Below are 14,345 nucleotides of genomic sequence, written 5' to 3'. Positions count from 1 at the left end.
AAGTTGGATAGAGGTATAATTGGGTGTCCCTTTCTGTGGGCATTTGGTTACTTTTATAAATTTTATGTAGCACCTTTTCTTTCACTAAAACATTGCTATTGTTGTCTAGGTGTTCTTATTTTGGGGTTGGAGGTAAAGGAGAACTTGAAATTACTTTTAAATGGAAGAACTTTCTATTATATTTATCTGTCTAGAGGCAATAAATCTGTTTCAGCAGATTAAATACTGACTTCTTTATAAAACCCTGTTTTCTCAAACCTCTTATCAGCAGCACTTGGCAGTAATCACACCTAAGGAAACTTATAATTTTCCTCAAGGAGGTGACACTGACAGAATTAAAAATGAAGGAGCCCCCTGAAAAGCCAGTTCATTACAAATTAACAGTGGTCCTAGCAAAGCAGTGGGCTAAGGCGTGTCAAATAGTGATATGGATAAAGAAACCCAGCATTTTAAACTGTCAGAGCTCGGAGCATAGCTAGCCTTAGAACAAATTAATCACATATTGTCAACGCAAAGTTGCATCAAATTAACACATCGGATTCCAGCATATTAATGTGAGAATGCTTTCACCTGATTATTACTGCAAACCATTGCCACTCTCTGACTGCAAAGATATAATTAAATTGCTAAATAGAAAGTGCATATAATATCTCTGCATGCATTTAGGATGCATGAGCTGAAAAGATCACATCCTAGTAAGTGACAGTTTCTATTTGTAGGAAAACTTTACTTTTTTTTCGTCTCTCTTATTTACTTGGGAGTACTAGAGTATGAAATTAGAAAAGTTAGTAATGTTGTTTGCACTCCATACAACTTAGGTGAAGTACAGGTTTAATTTAACTGATTTGCATGTGAGTACATAATTAGCTTCCCTCTTCTCCATACTTTCTTGGGGGCAAGGAGAGGGAAGAAGAGATAATTTGGAGTTTTGAAAGAAGTATATGAAAAAGCAGATATTAATTCCTCACTAAAGATGCTGTTCATTGATCTTAGAGAGGTTGCTGGTTGATTTGTTTAAAATTAAACTGCACTTAAAATCTGTTGAGATCACTTAAATTGGATACAAGTTTATTATATGTGCTGTGTTTGTTGACATGTCTTTGCTTGTGAATTTTTACTTGCAAAAATCTGTCTTGACATACGTTCATCACAAAGTGCTCAGTTTAGTTAATCTACTGAAGGACAAAGGCAGTGCTGTAACAAAAACATGTATTATTATTCTTTGCAGAATACTTTAAGTAATAATAAAAAAGTAATCGGCTCAGAGTTTCCAACTCTGCACTGTACCCTTTCACATAACACCAGGTGAAAAGCGATGCTTTGCGCCTGTGCCTGTGCTCTCAAGTCACCGCACGCCTCCTCTCTTGCCCATCCTCTTCCGATCCTTTGCACAGCCTTCCTGTGTTAATGTCTCATCCCTTTTATGAAATTCTTTTCTCTTCAGAGGTCCTTTTGACCTCAGCCATTTGTAAACTGGCACGCTCCTCTCTAAAGAGGGTGTGAGCATTGGAGAAATTTTGAGTTTATGAAATGTATGAATAAAATACTGAAGTGTGCTATAGTTAGTAAGAATGCATGTCAAACACTAAATTCTTCCCGTAGCAAGGAAAAAAAGATCTCATGCTCGATGTATTGAAAGCAGTGTTGTAAGACACTAAAATTGTTGTGTAATTCTAACAAGACTACGTTGCTTTGAATTTTTCTCTGCATGGATGGCAGCATGACATCCTTCCTGCTTCCATTCAGTTTTAAGGTAGGCACCAACAAAAGGAAGATCAAAATACCCTTAAAACATCGTTTGTCAGTAACTGTTTCTGTAAGCCCTGAACATGTTTATGGGGAGGTTAAGCCTGAACTGGCTTTTGGTTGCCTTACGTGGTAGTTTCTTTGATTAAGAAGTAACCAGCAGAAGGTGTACTTTAAGAGTAAGGTACAGGCCTTTGTTTTTTGTGGGAGAAATCATAATTTTGCTTGAATATTTGAATTTCAACAAGTGCCATGAACTGAAGATCATTGTGAGTACAACTGGGAGCTCATTAAATGGTTCTGACTTTGCCCAGAGTCAATAGAGGACCTGAGAGTTTGACAGGAGTTCTTTTGAAACATTCAAACTCTTTTTCCTAGCATGAAATCTTACTTTAAAAAAAAAAAAAAAAAAGAAGAAAAACAGGTGGTACAATGAAACATACAGGAAAATTTTAATGAGTGGCCAGTTTGGTGATGCATTCAAATAAAAAGCATTTTTTAGGCCATGGTCACTTAAAGCAAACTTTAATTAGAGTTAAAGAATTTAAAAGTAGTTTTCATAATGCACTTGTTAATCTTTTGGCTGAATCATATTGCATTTTATTCTGTCTAATTGATTTTTTAGCAATTTACTAATGTCATTATCTTTCCCTTAATTACAGATCAAACTAAATGAAAAACGTATTCACAAGTTTCTTAACAGCCAAAGAAATATGGATATGTTTTATTAGCAAACGTTTTTAATGTCTGCTAGTTGCAAGAGGATTGGATATATACATATAACAGACACATTTATTGTGAGAAAAATTTCTGAGTTAGATAAGTTTTTCTTTTTTAATTTCTCAGAGGATAGTCTTTTAGACTATGACTTTACTCTGACCTTTGTACTTGAAAAATAATTTTGAGACATTGACACTAATTACAGAGTAAGAACTCTTTTATGGGTCTGTTCAAGCACCATAATAACGCTAACCAAAGAATTCTGGTGTTGTAGTTAAACCTTAAATATAAATGGAGTCATAATAGTTTTATTCATGTTTCCATTATAAATTTAGATTTTTATTTATTTAAGATTTTATTAAATATTCCCCACTCAGAATTTGTAAAGGCAATATAATGGGCTTTTTCCATGTAAGATTCCTTTGTTTGCCTATCTGAAACACATAGGAAAAAAATTCTTGTTAGCTTCTTAATACCAGTAAAGCTTTCATTTAAGATGAGGAAAGTTGATTTACTAACAAGAAAAGTTTCCAGCTCTCTGTGGAGATTGAATTTATTATACCTTAGGCTGATAGGGGCCTAAGTCCTGGGAAGAAAAATGTGGAAAACACTTTATGTCAGGAAGTGCTGTGAAGTCCTCTTACTGTGTCTTGCATTTCAGGGTGGTGGGGCTTTGGGGGTTTTGTGGGGTTTTGTTTGGGTTTTTTTTTGTAGTGTCATCTGCAGGAGAACAGGTTTTAATCTTGCATCAGTTAAACTTGCTCGAACTAGCCCAACAGAGCATTTTCACATGCGATATTTTAAGGGCAAAAGCTTCCGAAGGTTAAACTTTTTAATAGTTTTTTTTAAAGGTACCACCTAAATGGCATGTGGCTATTGGAGTTGCGTAGAGGAGATCCGTTTTTCAAACTGGTATGTTGTGATGGATGACAAAGTAGTGTACCAGCACCTACTCAGTTTCAGGGATAGAAGTGTAATATGAGAGTTAAAAAGTCTTAATATTATTAGTCCTGGACTTCTTCCCCCAATATTGTGATCACCTGGAATGCTGATATAGGTTCCCTACACACAGAATGCATGTATTTTTTTTTTAAATAATTGGTTAAAATGGCTTTTGGCTTAAAATGGCCTCAAGCAAGAGCCCAGCCTTTCCATTACTTCAGCTGTGGACATGCCTTGTGCTGTACACTACTGACTTTTTTTAAAGGGGCATTTTCAAAGAGAAATGTAGGCTTAATGCTGAATTAAAGTGGTTATGAGTACAAAGTAAAGATCTTTTCTGTATCACGATAAAAGTGCAAAGAAAATTTATAGAGATAGTGTATAATTATCAGAGAGATTTTAGCCATACTGGAATTATTAGGCCAGTCTTCTGAAAAGTATCGTGAGAATATTAGATCTGCAGAAAGCCGGGAGCCCAGGTTTTTTCTCAACTCAAAGTCTGAGTAATTTGTATTGTTTCAGAATGTATATTATATTTTGTGTAAAATCTATTTATAGAAGTAATTTTGTGGGCACAGTAATAGGGAAAACAGTACTTAATTAGAAAAAGAACGTAGAATTTCAGTGCACATTTATATGTTATGTAAACGTTATTTTCCAGAAGAAGGGATATAGAATTTTCACAGCCAGTCAATTCTTTTTGCAGTCATAGTGCTAGTGAAAACAAAGAGACAAGTCAGCCACAGAAAATCTGTTAGGTTGTTATCAGTACGGTTAATTAGAACTTCAAATTTCTTGAAAGGATAAATCCAAGGTCTGAACTTGTGTTGCAGGTTTGAGGAAATTTTTGGATTTTTTTTTTTTTTTATTGCTAGAAAAGGGTAGAATTAAGTCTCAGGTCTTGCAATTCTTTATTCTGTACGCTAAGACCATTTTTCTCAGCTGCCTTGCTCGTGGTTACCCTCTCGTGCTGGGAAGGCAGCGAGTCCTCCGCTCCGCTCCCCGGAGCAGCTCCCCCCGTGCTGCTCGTCGCCCCTTCGCTGCGGGGCTGGGTGGACGTGCCAGACCCGAGGAGCTGCTGCTGCTGCTGCTCTGGCGAGGGGTGGCTGCGAGAGTCCTCTCCCGAGTGGGTTCGGCAGCATTAAATGCAATTTGGCAGTCGACCCCGGTATTGCCGGGTTGCCCTGTTTCTTAAGCTCTGAAGAGAAATCGTCAAAGTGAAGGAGGTGGCTGAGACATCCCTCACTGAAGAGGCTTTAGTGTTTTTCTTGGAATTGGATTCTGTTCTTTTTGCAAGAAGAGCAAAGAGTTTTATTTAACAGAGCACCAAGGCATTTATTCTTTTGTTAGTCAATTGTTGCAGTACAAAAAATTTGACCATATTGCTGGAAGTGTGGTTGTTCAAATTTAGTTTGATTAAATGAATATTCCTCACTGACAAATAATATAACCCAGTCAAATTCTACATAATTTTTCTTGGTGTAATCCAGCCCTAGGATTATTTATCATGGATCATTTTCTCAAGGCTGCACTTTTTAATCCTCTGACTTTTTGCTCATAATAACGAAGTCAGAGGGAGTAACGTGCAGGTCAGCATCACATGCCGCGAGCGGCTCTGCAGTCCTTGTGGTGGTTCGCAGTCGGGGTGCTCCGGGCAGACCTGGGCATCGCTGCCCCGCGCGGCGTGGGCACGGCCGATCGGATGGTGCCACTGGTGTCTTCAGTTCAAGGGGCAAGTTTACTGGCTGATGCCAAGAAAGAAATTGCCTCGTAGAGGAAATAAAATCCCACCTTGATGAGCAGCCTGACTGCTACATCGTTTTCCATCTCTCTGATGGTTTTTAAATTGAGGGGGGGAAAGCTGTTGTGATAGTGTCACTAAACACTGCAGAACATGTTTCCATATAAAGACCTTCCTAGATAGGAAATTCCAGTTAATTATAATTTGGAGAAAAACCTGTAGTAAAACTTGAACATATTAAGAGTTTAATTTGAGCTCTGGGGGAAATGATCTATCTAGATAGGCACAGTAAAAATGATGAGGTTTCGGGCAGGTTTTACAGATTATTTTCTCTTTCTTTTTAAGAATAATTGAGTCATTTTAATGCTACGCCTTGCTTGGCTTCTTTGAAGGGACTGCATGTAATTAGTTGTAGCCTCAACTTTGGAACGTTTTGAGAGAAAATGTATCGTTTAGCTGGTAGATTTTTTTCTAGCATCTGCCTTTAATATTTGTTCATTTTCCGCAACAGACAACTTTGCTACTTCAGGTCAAATTCCAGATACAGCTCTGTTTTCTTTGTTATCTCGATTGTTTCCTTCAGGATGAGGGAGAATAATTACACAGAACATCTTTTCCAAGCAGCTGGAGTCAAATTCCAGCTGACTGCAGCACCTGTGAAGACGGTACCTCTGCCTCGGGGCTGCGCGGTGCCGTGCCAGCCTGGGCTGCGCGGTGACGATGTGCTCCGGAGTGCACAGGCTCGTCCTCGTAGCGCTCCTGCCCTTCTGTGAGCTTCAGATGGCAATAATGCCAGTGAATGCAAAGTGTCTGGTTTAGACTAATTAGAGGGATGATTTGTGAAACGCTGGCTATTTATTTAATTAATCACCAGCACAAAGCTATAAAACCCATATTTTAAAAATCCCTGTTAGTTTGCCATGTGGTTAATAGATTGTGGCACATTAAAAAGTGACACGGTGATGTATTAAAAATGTTCCACCTAAGGTTGGCTAATGTCCTCGAGGAACTTAAGCTGTCTGCTTTATGCAACAGAAGCATAGGATTAGAGGCTGATCTGTTTAAGGATTGAATATTTCTGAAAACATTTATCTTTTGTATAGCATCTGTTCATTAAAATATATCGTGGCGTATTTCTTAACGTACAGATAATGTTTATGGCGTAGTTTTAATTATAAGGTTTTGTTGCATTTTGTTTTTACAAAGAACAACTATTCCTCAGTATTAAATTGTAATGTTTATTACTAAGTAAAATATAAATAATTCTTCTAAAGTAGGCCATTCCTTCTCTTCACTACATGGAAAGTAAGGATAGTTTCACGTAATGAATGCATTTTTGTTGCAGCTATAGCAATTGTATTTTGATAAATCTGTGTATGTGTTTTCATTCTTCAGCAGAACTATTGGAACTGAATAGATAAGGGTTTAATATCCACGGTTAGCTCAGTGCCATGGCAGTCGGTGTGAAATCCAGCCCTCTGGAGAAAGGCAGCTCTGGGTCCTGCGTTTGGCTTTGGCGGTGCTGCAGGGAGCGTGCTGACCTGCTGCACAGGAGGTGCTCTTGCTCCTGGCAAAATGCCATTTCAGTGCGATAGGATTAAAGATGGACTGGGTCCATTTGTCCTAAAACTGATACCTCTAGGAAAGTAAATGAGGCCTGGGCTGTAAAGGGGATGGACACGGGGTTTCTCTCTCTCTACCAAATCAGACTTGTCCGAAAAAAGTCATAACAAGAAATCATATTCATAGCACTTTAAGTAAAACAGGTTTTAATTTAAAGTGAGTTGTATAAATGAATGCATGTTAATATGATTGAAATATGCTGTTACAAGAATTATATGTCTTATTCGTTGCTCAGGACTTACATAGTTTTATTAATTGTGGGAGTGAATGCCAGGAAAGAACAGGCAGTAATTTGGGATACTTGATTATGTGGTTATATATGTAAATCATAGTTTTGAGGTGCATCTAAAAATTTGTTCAGGTGGAAGCGTGGAAGGAAACTGTCCAGCTCTGGAGGTTATGTTTCTCAGCTGTGTGTTGTATAATTAACTGGTACATTAGGAGGGGGGCTAGAATAAAACATGAGTATGTTAATGCAGCCTGGAGCTGATGTTGTAGTGATCATTGCAATGCAGATAACGCATTTCTCATAACTGCTGCTGCCTACTGGAGCCTTTGAAACATCTGGACCTTTAATTGAAAAATAGTGTGGTGCTATACAAAGCAGACATGCTAAGTGAAGTCAACAATTTAGAATAAAAAATAATAGTGTGTTATTTACCTTGTAGTTAAATATTCATACTTTGTTATGCTTTGTATAACAGGAAATTACTGGGTTAAATTTTTATGAATAGTGACAGTGTGAATAAGATAAATTAAGTATTTAACAATGTTAATGGAATTTTACATTGTGATCTGCTAACTCTGCAGCACAAGCTAGGATGATACAAAGGAGAATCCACTCCTCAGAAAGGAACGACTTTGAAGCTTCATTGAAAAACTGTGAGGACTGGCGGGCATGTGAATGTAGTGTGGTCACCTGCTGGTGTTGAGTCATTCCACCAGTGAGGCCACTGGGACAACTTTTCCATAAATGACTTAAGAATAACAAAAGTAATCATATGGCTGTAGTAATGAAAAATACCAATACTGGCTTAACCACCTGATGAAATAAATATCATTCCTATTTTGTCATAGTAGGGTATAGTATGGTGTATTGGAGAATACAAGGGGTAGAACTACCCTGTGTTTTCATACGAACACTAAGACTTAGCGTTACGCCTCTGAATATTAATATAGTATGCAACTGAACAGGCATTTTCTTCAGATCTGTTATAATACTGTGCAAATAAAATGAACAGACTATGTTATAAATATTTAACCATCATATTATGTTAGAAGCTGTTCTACTCACCGCACCAAAACCTACTAGTTGCAGCTCTGTGTTTCACTGCTGGGCAGTGTGGGTCTCCGATACTGAGGCTGATAAACGTGTTCATCATCCTACTTTGCTGCCAGTGTGTTCACTCTGAACCATATGCCGGCAGCGTCATTATATTGTGCTACAGTATGAGGGTTTCTGCCACATGCTTATTGAAAGCTTTTAAGATATTTGATCATCTAAACTTAAAAAGAATTTATTTTTATTTTTTTTTTAGATAACCCTTCTTTTTCTACTCAGCCCCTCAAAAGCTGTTTTGCTTATGAGTAAATATGACTGACTGTTTTATTCCCACTTATTTTGGATGAAGAAATAATTGCTCTAATTTTTTTTTTTTAAGTCAAGAGCTTAGAAAACGATGCTTTTCAATGGTCGTCTTAGAAAAATATAGTCCTTCGTATTGCCATAAACATCTGTGCTCTAATCTGTTAGAACTTTTGTTTGTGTTGTAAATGCTGAGTTAATATATTTCAATTTTTTCCCCTTCATGTATTTTCTATATGTTGTTTAAATACATATGTGAGTAAGTTATGTTTAGAAGGTGATTGCTGGATTGCAAAGTATATTAAATAACCTGTCACCTAAACCAAAAAACATTTCACTGGGCTTAAAAGTGAGAAGACATTTTACATTTGGAAAAGGATAAGCATTTGTTTCCATTTTGTCTAGTGTTTAGCATTGTTTGCTGGGAGGTGAGTCAATGACTTGAATTAATTATAATTACTGAAGAGACATATACTGATTGAGCAAATAAAGTAGTAAGCTCATTCGTGCCAAGGCCATCTAATTAAATGCTAACTTTGGATAAGCTAGATGTGCATGAAAGATTAATTTTAAGAGGTTTTTATGACTCCCACTAAATAATGATTCAGTAAAATCTTTGCATTATATCATTAGAACATCTAATCTTAAAGTGATATAACATTTAGTCACAGAACTCTATTGTACAGGAAGATGCAGTAAATTATTATTGTTAAAAATTAATCACTTGTCTCTAAGAAATGTTTATGGACTTTGTTTTAATTTTCTGCTGTGGTGTGCAGTGAGGCAAATCAGAAGTGAGAAGGATACAGCGTACACATTTTTCTCAATGGCTGTTCCATTAGCTCCCCATTATGCAGGTACTTCAGAACTATGTTTAGGGGTAAGTTGTCCTAGGGATGGACAGACTGTACCAAACTTCCTATATCATGTAGAATAATATTAGTGGCCCCACAATAAGCTATTCAACATATACATCATCTGGTATTGGAGGGATGTATATATTTTCACATGGACTTTGATTAAAAGTTGATTTTAAATCTTAGAGAGACTTCCTGTGTTGAAAGAATTGATAGAGTTTAAATATGTATTTTTTCTTTTTTAATTTAACATACTGTGTTTATATTTAAAGCATATTCATTTTATTGCAGAACATTACTTAATGATACAGATATTTCTAAAATTATATGTAGCCAATGAAGATCATTCTACGTGCAGTTTTCCTGTCATAGTTGTAGTAACCAGTATTTATATAATTAAACACCACAGCTTGCAAATACAATCCTAGAAAATCCGTGAAAATTCATCATTTGAGTTGCCTGTCATATCCTTCACTCATACTCTTGTGTCTAGAAGTACCAGCAACATATGTATGTGGTGCTACTTATGTTCTTGTAATTAGCCCGACTACTGTTACTATATATCAGCAAATATTACTGTACTACTTTGTGGCTGTCTTCATTTTAGACAACAGGAGAAGCATGGATTCACAGGAGCAGTAGTCTTAGATACCAAGTTATTCTTTCAGAAGATATTTGTTTATTAGTGGGAATAACCTGCCTAAGCTTAGCCCCTGCTTATTATCAAAGTGCATAAATAAATATACATTGATCTGCTTAATTTAAATTATAAAAATAGAAAGCAGAAAGTTTGTGAGTTCAGGAGGCTGTACTTCTCAGCAATGTCAAATAACGGACATAATTCTGTGCAGCTCTTGGAACAGCAGCAGAAAAGAATAGCTGTAAATGTGCCAAAGAGCTGCGATGTGCCAACCACCAAGAATTGTGATGACAGTGATAGAGAAAACAGAAATACAAAGAAATTAAGTGATTTGTTTATGTGCACACCACATTAGCAATAATTTGGGAAATAGTATCCCTGTTTTTTTGCCTCTTCAAGCCTGTGTACACTGCACAGCGCCATGTTTCCTCCAACGAATTGCAGATGATGAAACATCATCTCTGCTTTGAGTGAGATGAAAATGCTATAGAAATAGCAAATGGAAATTTTCATAAGATCACACTGTAGGAGAGCACTAGGTAGCCTTAAGAGAGTCCATTAATAAAAATACTAAGAAAATTTTCTATGATTTATTGTATGTTTTCTGTGTATCCAGTTACTCCTCACTTCCTTAAAGGATTGGTGGAATATAACATTTCTAACAATAAAAGCTTAATGGAATCAGATTTGTGATTTCCTAGAAAATTAACGAGATATTTTGTCAATTTTATTCCAGACTTCATTTGTCAGAATATACAGTGTCCAGTGACAAGCTAAAAGAATTTTTTGACAAATTAACTATGCCACAGGTGACAGATCAGGAAAATGTTAATTTAACAGCCCCTTTATGCTTCCCAGATTTATTGGAGGCTATTAAGGAAACTCCAAATGGTAGGGCCCCTGGCCCTGAATAGATTTTCCATTGAATTTTATACAGGATCTATTAATAAAGTTTGATGTTGCCTTTTTGAATATAGGTAATTGTACTTTATCTTCTGGATCTCCTCAGCATTTACAGTTGGAATACAATTTTTAGTTGGAAGAAAGAAGTAATTATGCTTCCAGTAGCATCTGTAATCTGGTTCTGAATGATTCCTCCTAAAGAAGAGACTACAAGCACCATATAAAACCCACAAGTTATTACTAGTTAAATCCAGCGTGGCTAGGTCTTTGACTCTTGGCCACTGAGACAAATAATTGGATCCCTTTTATTCAGTCCCACCACCTTCAAATCCTTACCTAATAAGCTTTGCACAGATAAGTAATTGAGCTCTGTGGGACTTCCTACACAATTAATATTTTGCAGGACCAGACTAAGGATATGGATTCATTCCATCCTGTGGACAGGTACCTGACGGTTTGGATTTCTAATGCTGGTTCAGAACAAATATCATCAATTTGCAATAAACACAGTGGAGATTTCCTCCAGACCCCTTTGACTTGGTGATTGATCAGTCTAAGCCTTGACCCACATGTTTATAGGCCATACTAATGTTTCCTACGTAATATGACAATGAATGTTCTCATTACTAATAGAAGGTCTTAACTGGCTTCCCAATCTCAGGTTTCAGCCTCTCTCTAGTATCTCATGGGAATCAGTTTTACAGCCCTTTTAATTAATAAAAATATTTCACTCTTTTAAAGATCTCAAGTATAATAGTGATGCTTTTGAGCCATTTTCCCAGTACTGCTGCTGTTGGTATTGTTCCCCTTGCTCAAAGAGCAGTTGGAATCCTGATAAGTGTACAAATTACCCCTGGTTTAGGTCACCTGTCATCTTGATGTTCATGCTGAGTGTTTGTGAGTAAGAGAAGAAGATTATCGGTAATGGAGGGAGTTTGGACAAGCAAGACAGTAAAAATAGGCTGGAGGAGGTAGAGGAGATACAGAGATAGGGAAGAACAAAGAAAAGTTTATTTTAAAAAACAACAAACACAAAGCAACAGCACAGTGTAGGACAAAGAAGAAAGAGAAGCATTGTGAAAGGTAGACCCAGGGAAGTTACCATCTTACTTGTGATAGCTGTAAGATCAGGGTTCCTAGAATGTGTTTATTTTATAAATACATGTGTTTATTGGATTGTGAGCTTATAAAACAGTGTGTACTTGTAGTAGTGGCTAAGGGAATAGTCTGGTCTTTTTGGTTATTAGTTTCAGTTCTTGGCTTGTTCGTCTGTTCTCTGGTTTTATGCTGCGTACATTGGTTGTAACCTTGGCATCGACTCTCGCATCTGGTTGTCAATTTTTCTTGGATTTTCCATTATCAAGACTAAGCATTACTTATGATTCTGCCATCCTTGGATTTGAATATGTAACTACCTTTGCATGCCAAGGAGTCACATTAATTTCCTTGATAACTGCTATTTACTCATTCTAATGCAAATGTAGTTGAAACCACAGGTCTCCCATTCTGGGTGGTATCTCCAGTCATGACCATAACGTAAATGATGCTCAAAGCCTCATGCGTGTTCCTACATTCCCTTGGTTAGTGTTTGCACCTGGGCAGAGACAGGGATAGACTTAGAGTGGTGATTCATTACCTGATGCCAGCTTAATTCTCCTTAAGTCCTGTAAGTAGGAAAGCAAGAGGACAAAGAAAGAATACAAAAGCCCTTATTTTTTTTAGCAGTTGTAGTTCTGTTGTGTTAATGATTTCCTTGGTGAGATAAGGCCATGGGTATGGGTGGTGTGTCAGAGTCCCAGGCACACTTGCACACCAAAAGGCTTGTTAAGGCTTATCCAAACAAGGTGAAGGAATGTCCCATATTCTGTTAGAAATATAACATTTCCTTTTAAATGAGTAAACCCAATTTCTTCTTACCTTAAAAACATGGAAAGAGGAGGCATCTGCACTATAAAAATGCTTTCTTAAAAAACAAATTCATTATATTTGGGTGGGTTTTAATAATACTTTTAGCTATGCTAGTAAGAATAACTTTAATCTTTAAATTCCTATTATTTCTCTAATTTATAATCACACTGAAGGATCAAATGGTTTTTAACAATATATTGAAATTAGCACATGGCATTTAACTCCCTGTTTTATACTCTCATTATAGATTTATAGTATTGAATCCTTTTATTCTGTTACTTAGAATTCCGAGTGATTAATTTGAATAGTACTTTCTTCTCTCAAGGCCCATATATGTATAGAGATAGATCGAGATATATAGTTACATCAGGGGTGCTTTTGAAGAGGGTTTCAGGATGTACAATCTTTTGTCTGCTTAAAAGATTACTGGTTTAAAAATGCAGTCCTATCCACAGTAGATTAAACTTTTTTTTCTTGTAATGAAAACTTTATAGATCTTTATGTAGCTATGTATTTTATGTTTTATTTAATTGCTAATCTCTACAGTGCCAAATAGTTTGGGGGTTTTGTTTGGTTTTTTTTTTTAATACAGTGAGTTCCAATAAAACCCAGTATTAGTTAATCCTTCTTGGTTGTCTTCAAATAGTTCAAAATAGTTTAATGGCTCAGTTGTATGTGTGATACTGTTTTTCTCTTGGCAAACCAAGGTCAAGCCCAAGGTTTATTTTTAAATGTCATCTTAACCTCCACGTATGATCGACATTCATTTTTGCCACAGTTCTCTACTTCGGTTGTGTTACTTGGTTTGATTTCCCTTGGATGTTGTGTCTGGCCAGCTGTGACCTGAGCTCTGAGCTTACAGTTACTGTCTCTGAATTGTTGGCATCTTGGAGATTCCAGTTTAGGTCTCTCTGATTTATGTGTGTAGACCACTGCCAGCTGTGGTAGGCTCTTCCTTTTCCTCCTTTCTGTGGGAATGTGCTGGCCAGGCTCCAGTTTCCCCTTTTATGTATGCTCAGAGTTTCCCTGCGGTTTATCCCATTCATCCGGGTGTGAGCTCCTTTGACTCCTTTTTGTATAGCAGCAGGGGAAGGAGGAGGATGAGGGGTCCCAGACTAAAGCTGGAGGGGAACTAGAACGCTGAAAAGCAAGGAGCACTGGCAGTTCTGGCGTGTCCCAGAACTAGAGTAACTGGCGATGAGACAGGCTGCTTTGGTACTGCTGCAGAAGATGCCTCGCCTGTGCCCAGGTACCAGAGAGGGAGTGCTAGCTGGAGGAATAAGGCACGGTAAGTTGGTAGTTTTGCACTTGAGGGAAGTGAGCTTTTCAAATAGTGGGAAAGAACTACAGAAGAAAGAAGAAACGTAGAAACAAAGGTAATGTTTTTCCACCAGCATTTAATACTAGCGAGTCTGAGGTTTTAGGTAGGCTTGTCAGTTCTCTCTTCTTCCCTGTCCCCCCCGCCTCCCTTTTTTTTTTTTGTTTTTTTTTTGTTTTTTTTGATCCTGCAAGAACATGGGATCTTGCAGCGAAGTTCAGACTCTTTATGGAAATCTGTGAAATCGTTGCCAAATATTTCATATCATTTTTACAGATACATTAAACAGCAGTGAAAGAATTTGAATTTAAACGTTCAAGCTTCTTCCAATTTTAAATTGTAGCAGTGTATTTTAATCTTTC

At 37.0% G+C, this 14,345-nt stretch overlaps 1 protein-coding gene across 3 annotated transcripts in view; it reads left to right on the top strand.

Moving 5' to 3' along the window:
- Nucleotides 1–14,345, top strand: part of MAPKAP1 (MAPK associated protein 1) — a 108,556-nt gene that overhangs the window by 32,840 nt on the left and 61,371 nt on the right. The gene's annotated exons all lie outside the window — the stretch shown is intronic.

The sequence above is a fragment of the Buteo buteo genome, chromosome 23 (assembly GCF_964188355.1).
Source record: "Buteo buteo chromosome 23, bButBut1.hap1.1, whole genome shotgun sequence".
Taxonomy (NCBI): Eukaryota; Metazoa; Chordata; class Aves; order Accipitriformes; family Accipitridae; genus Buteo; species Buteo buteo.
The sequence above is the reverse complement of the archived record's forward strand: the minus strand, read 5'-3'. Positions and strand labels throughout refer to the sequence as shown.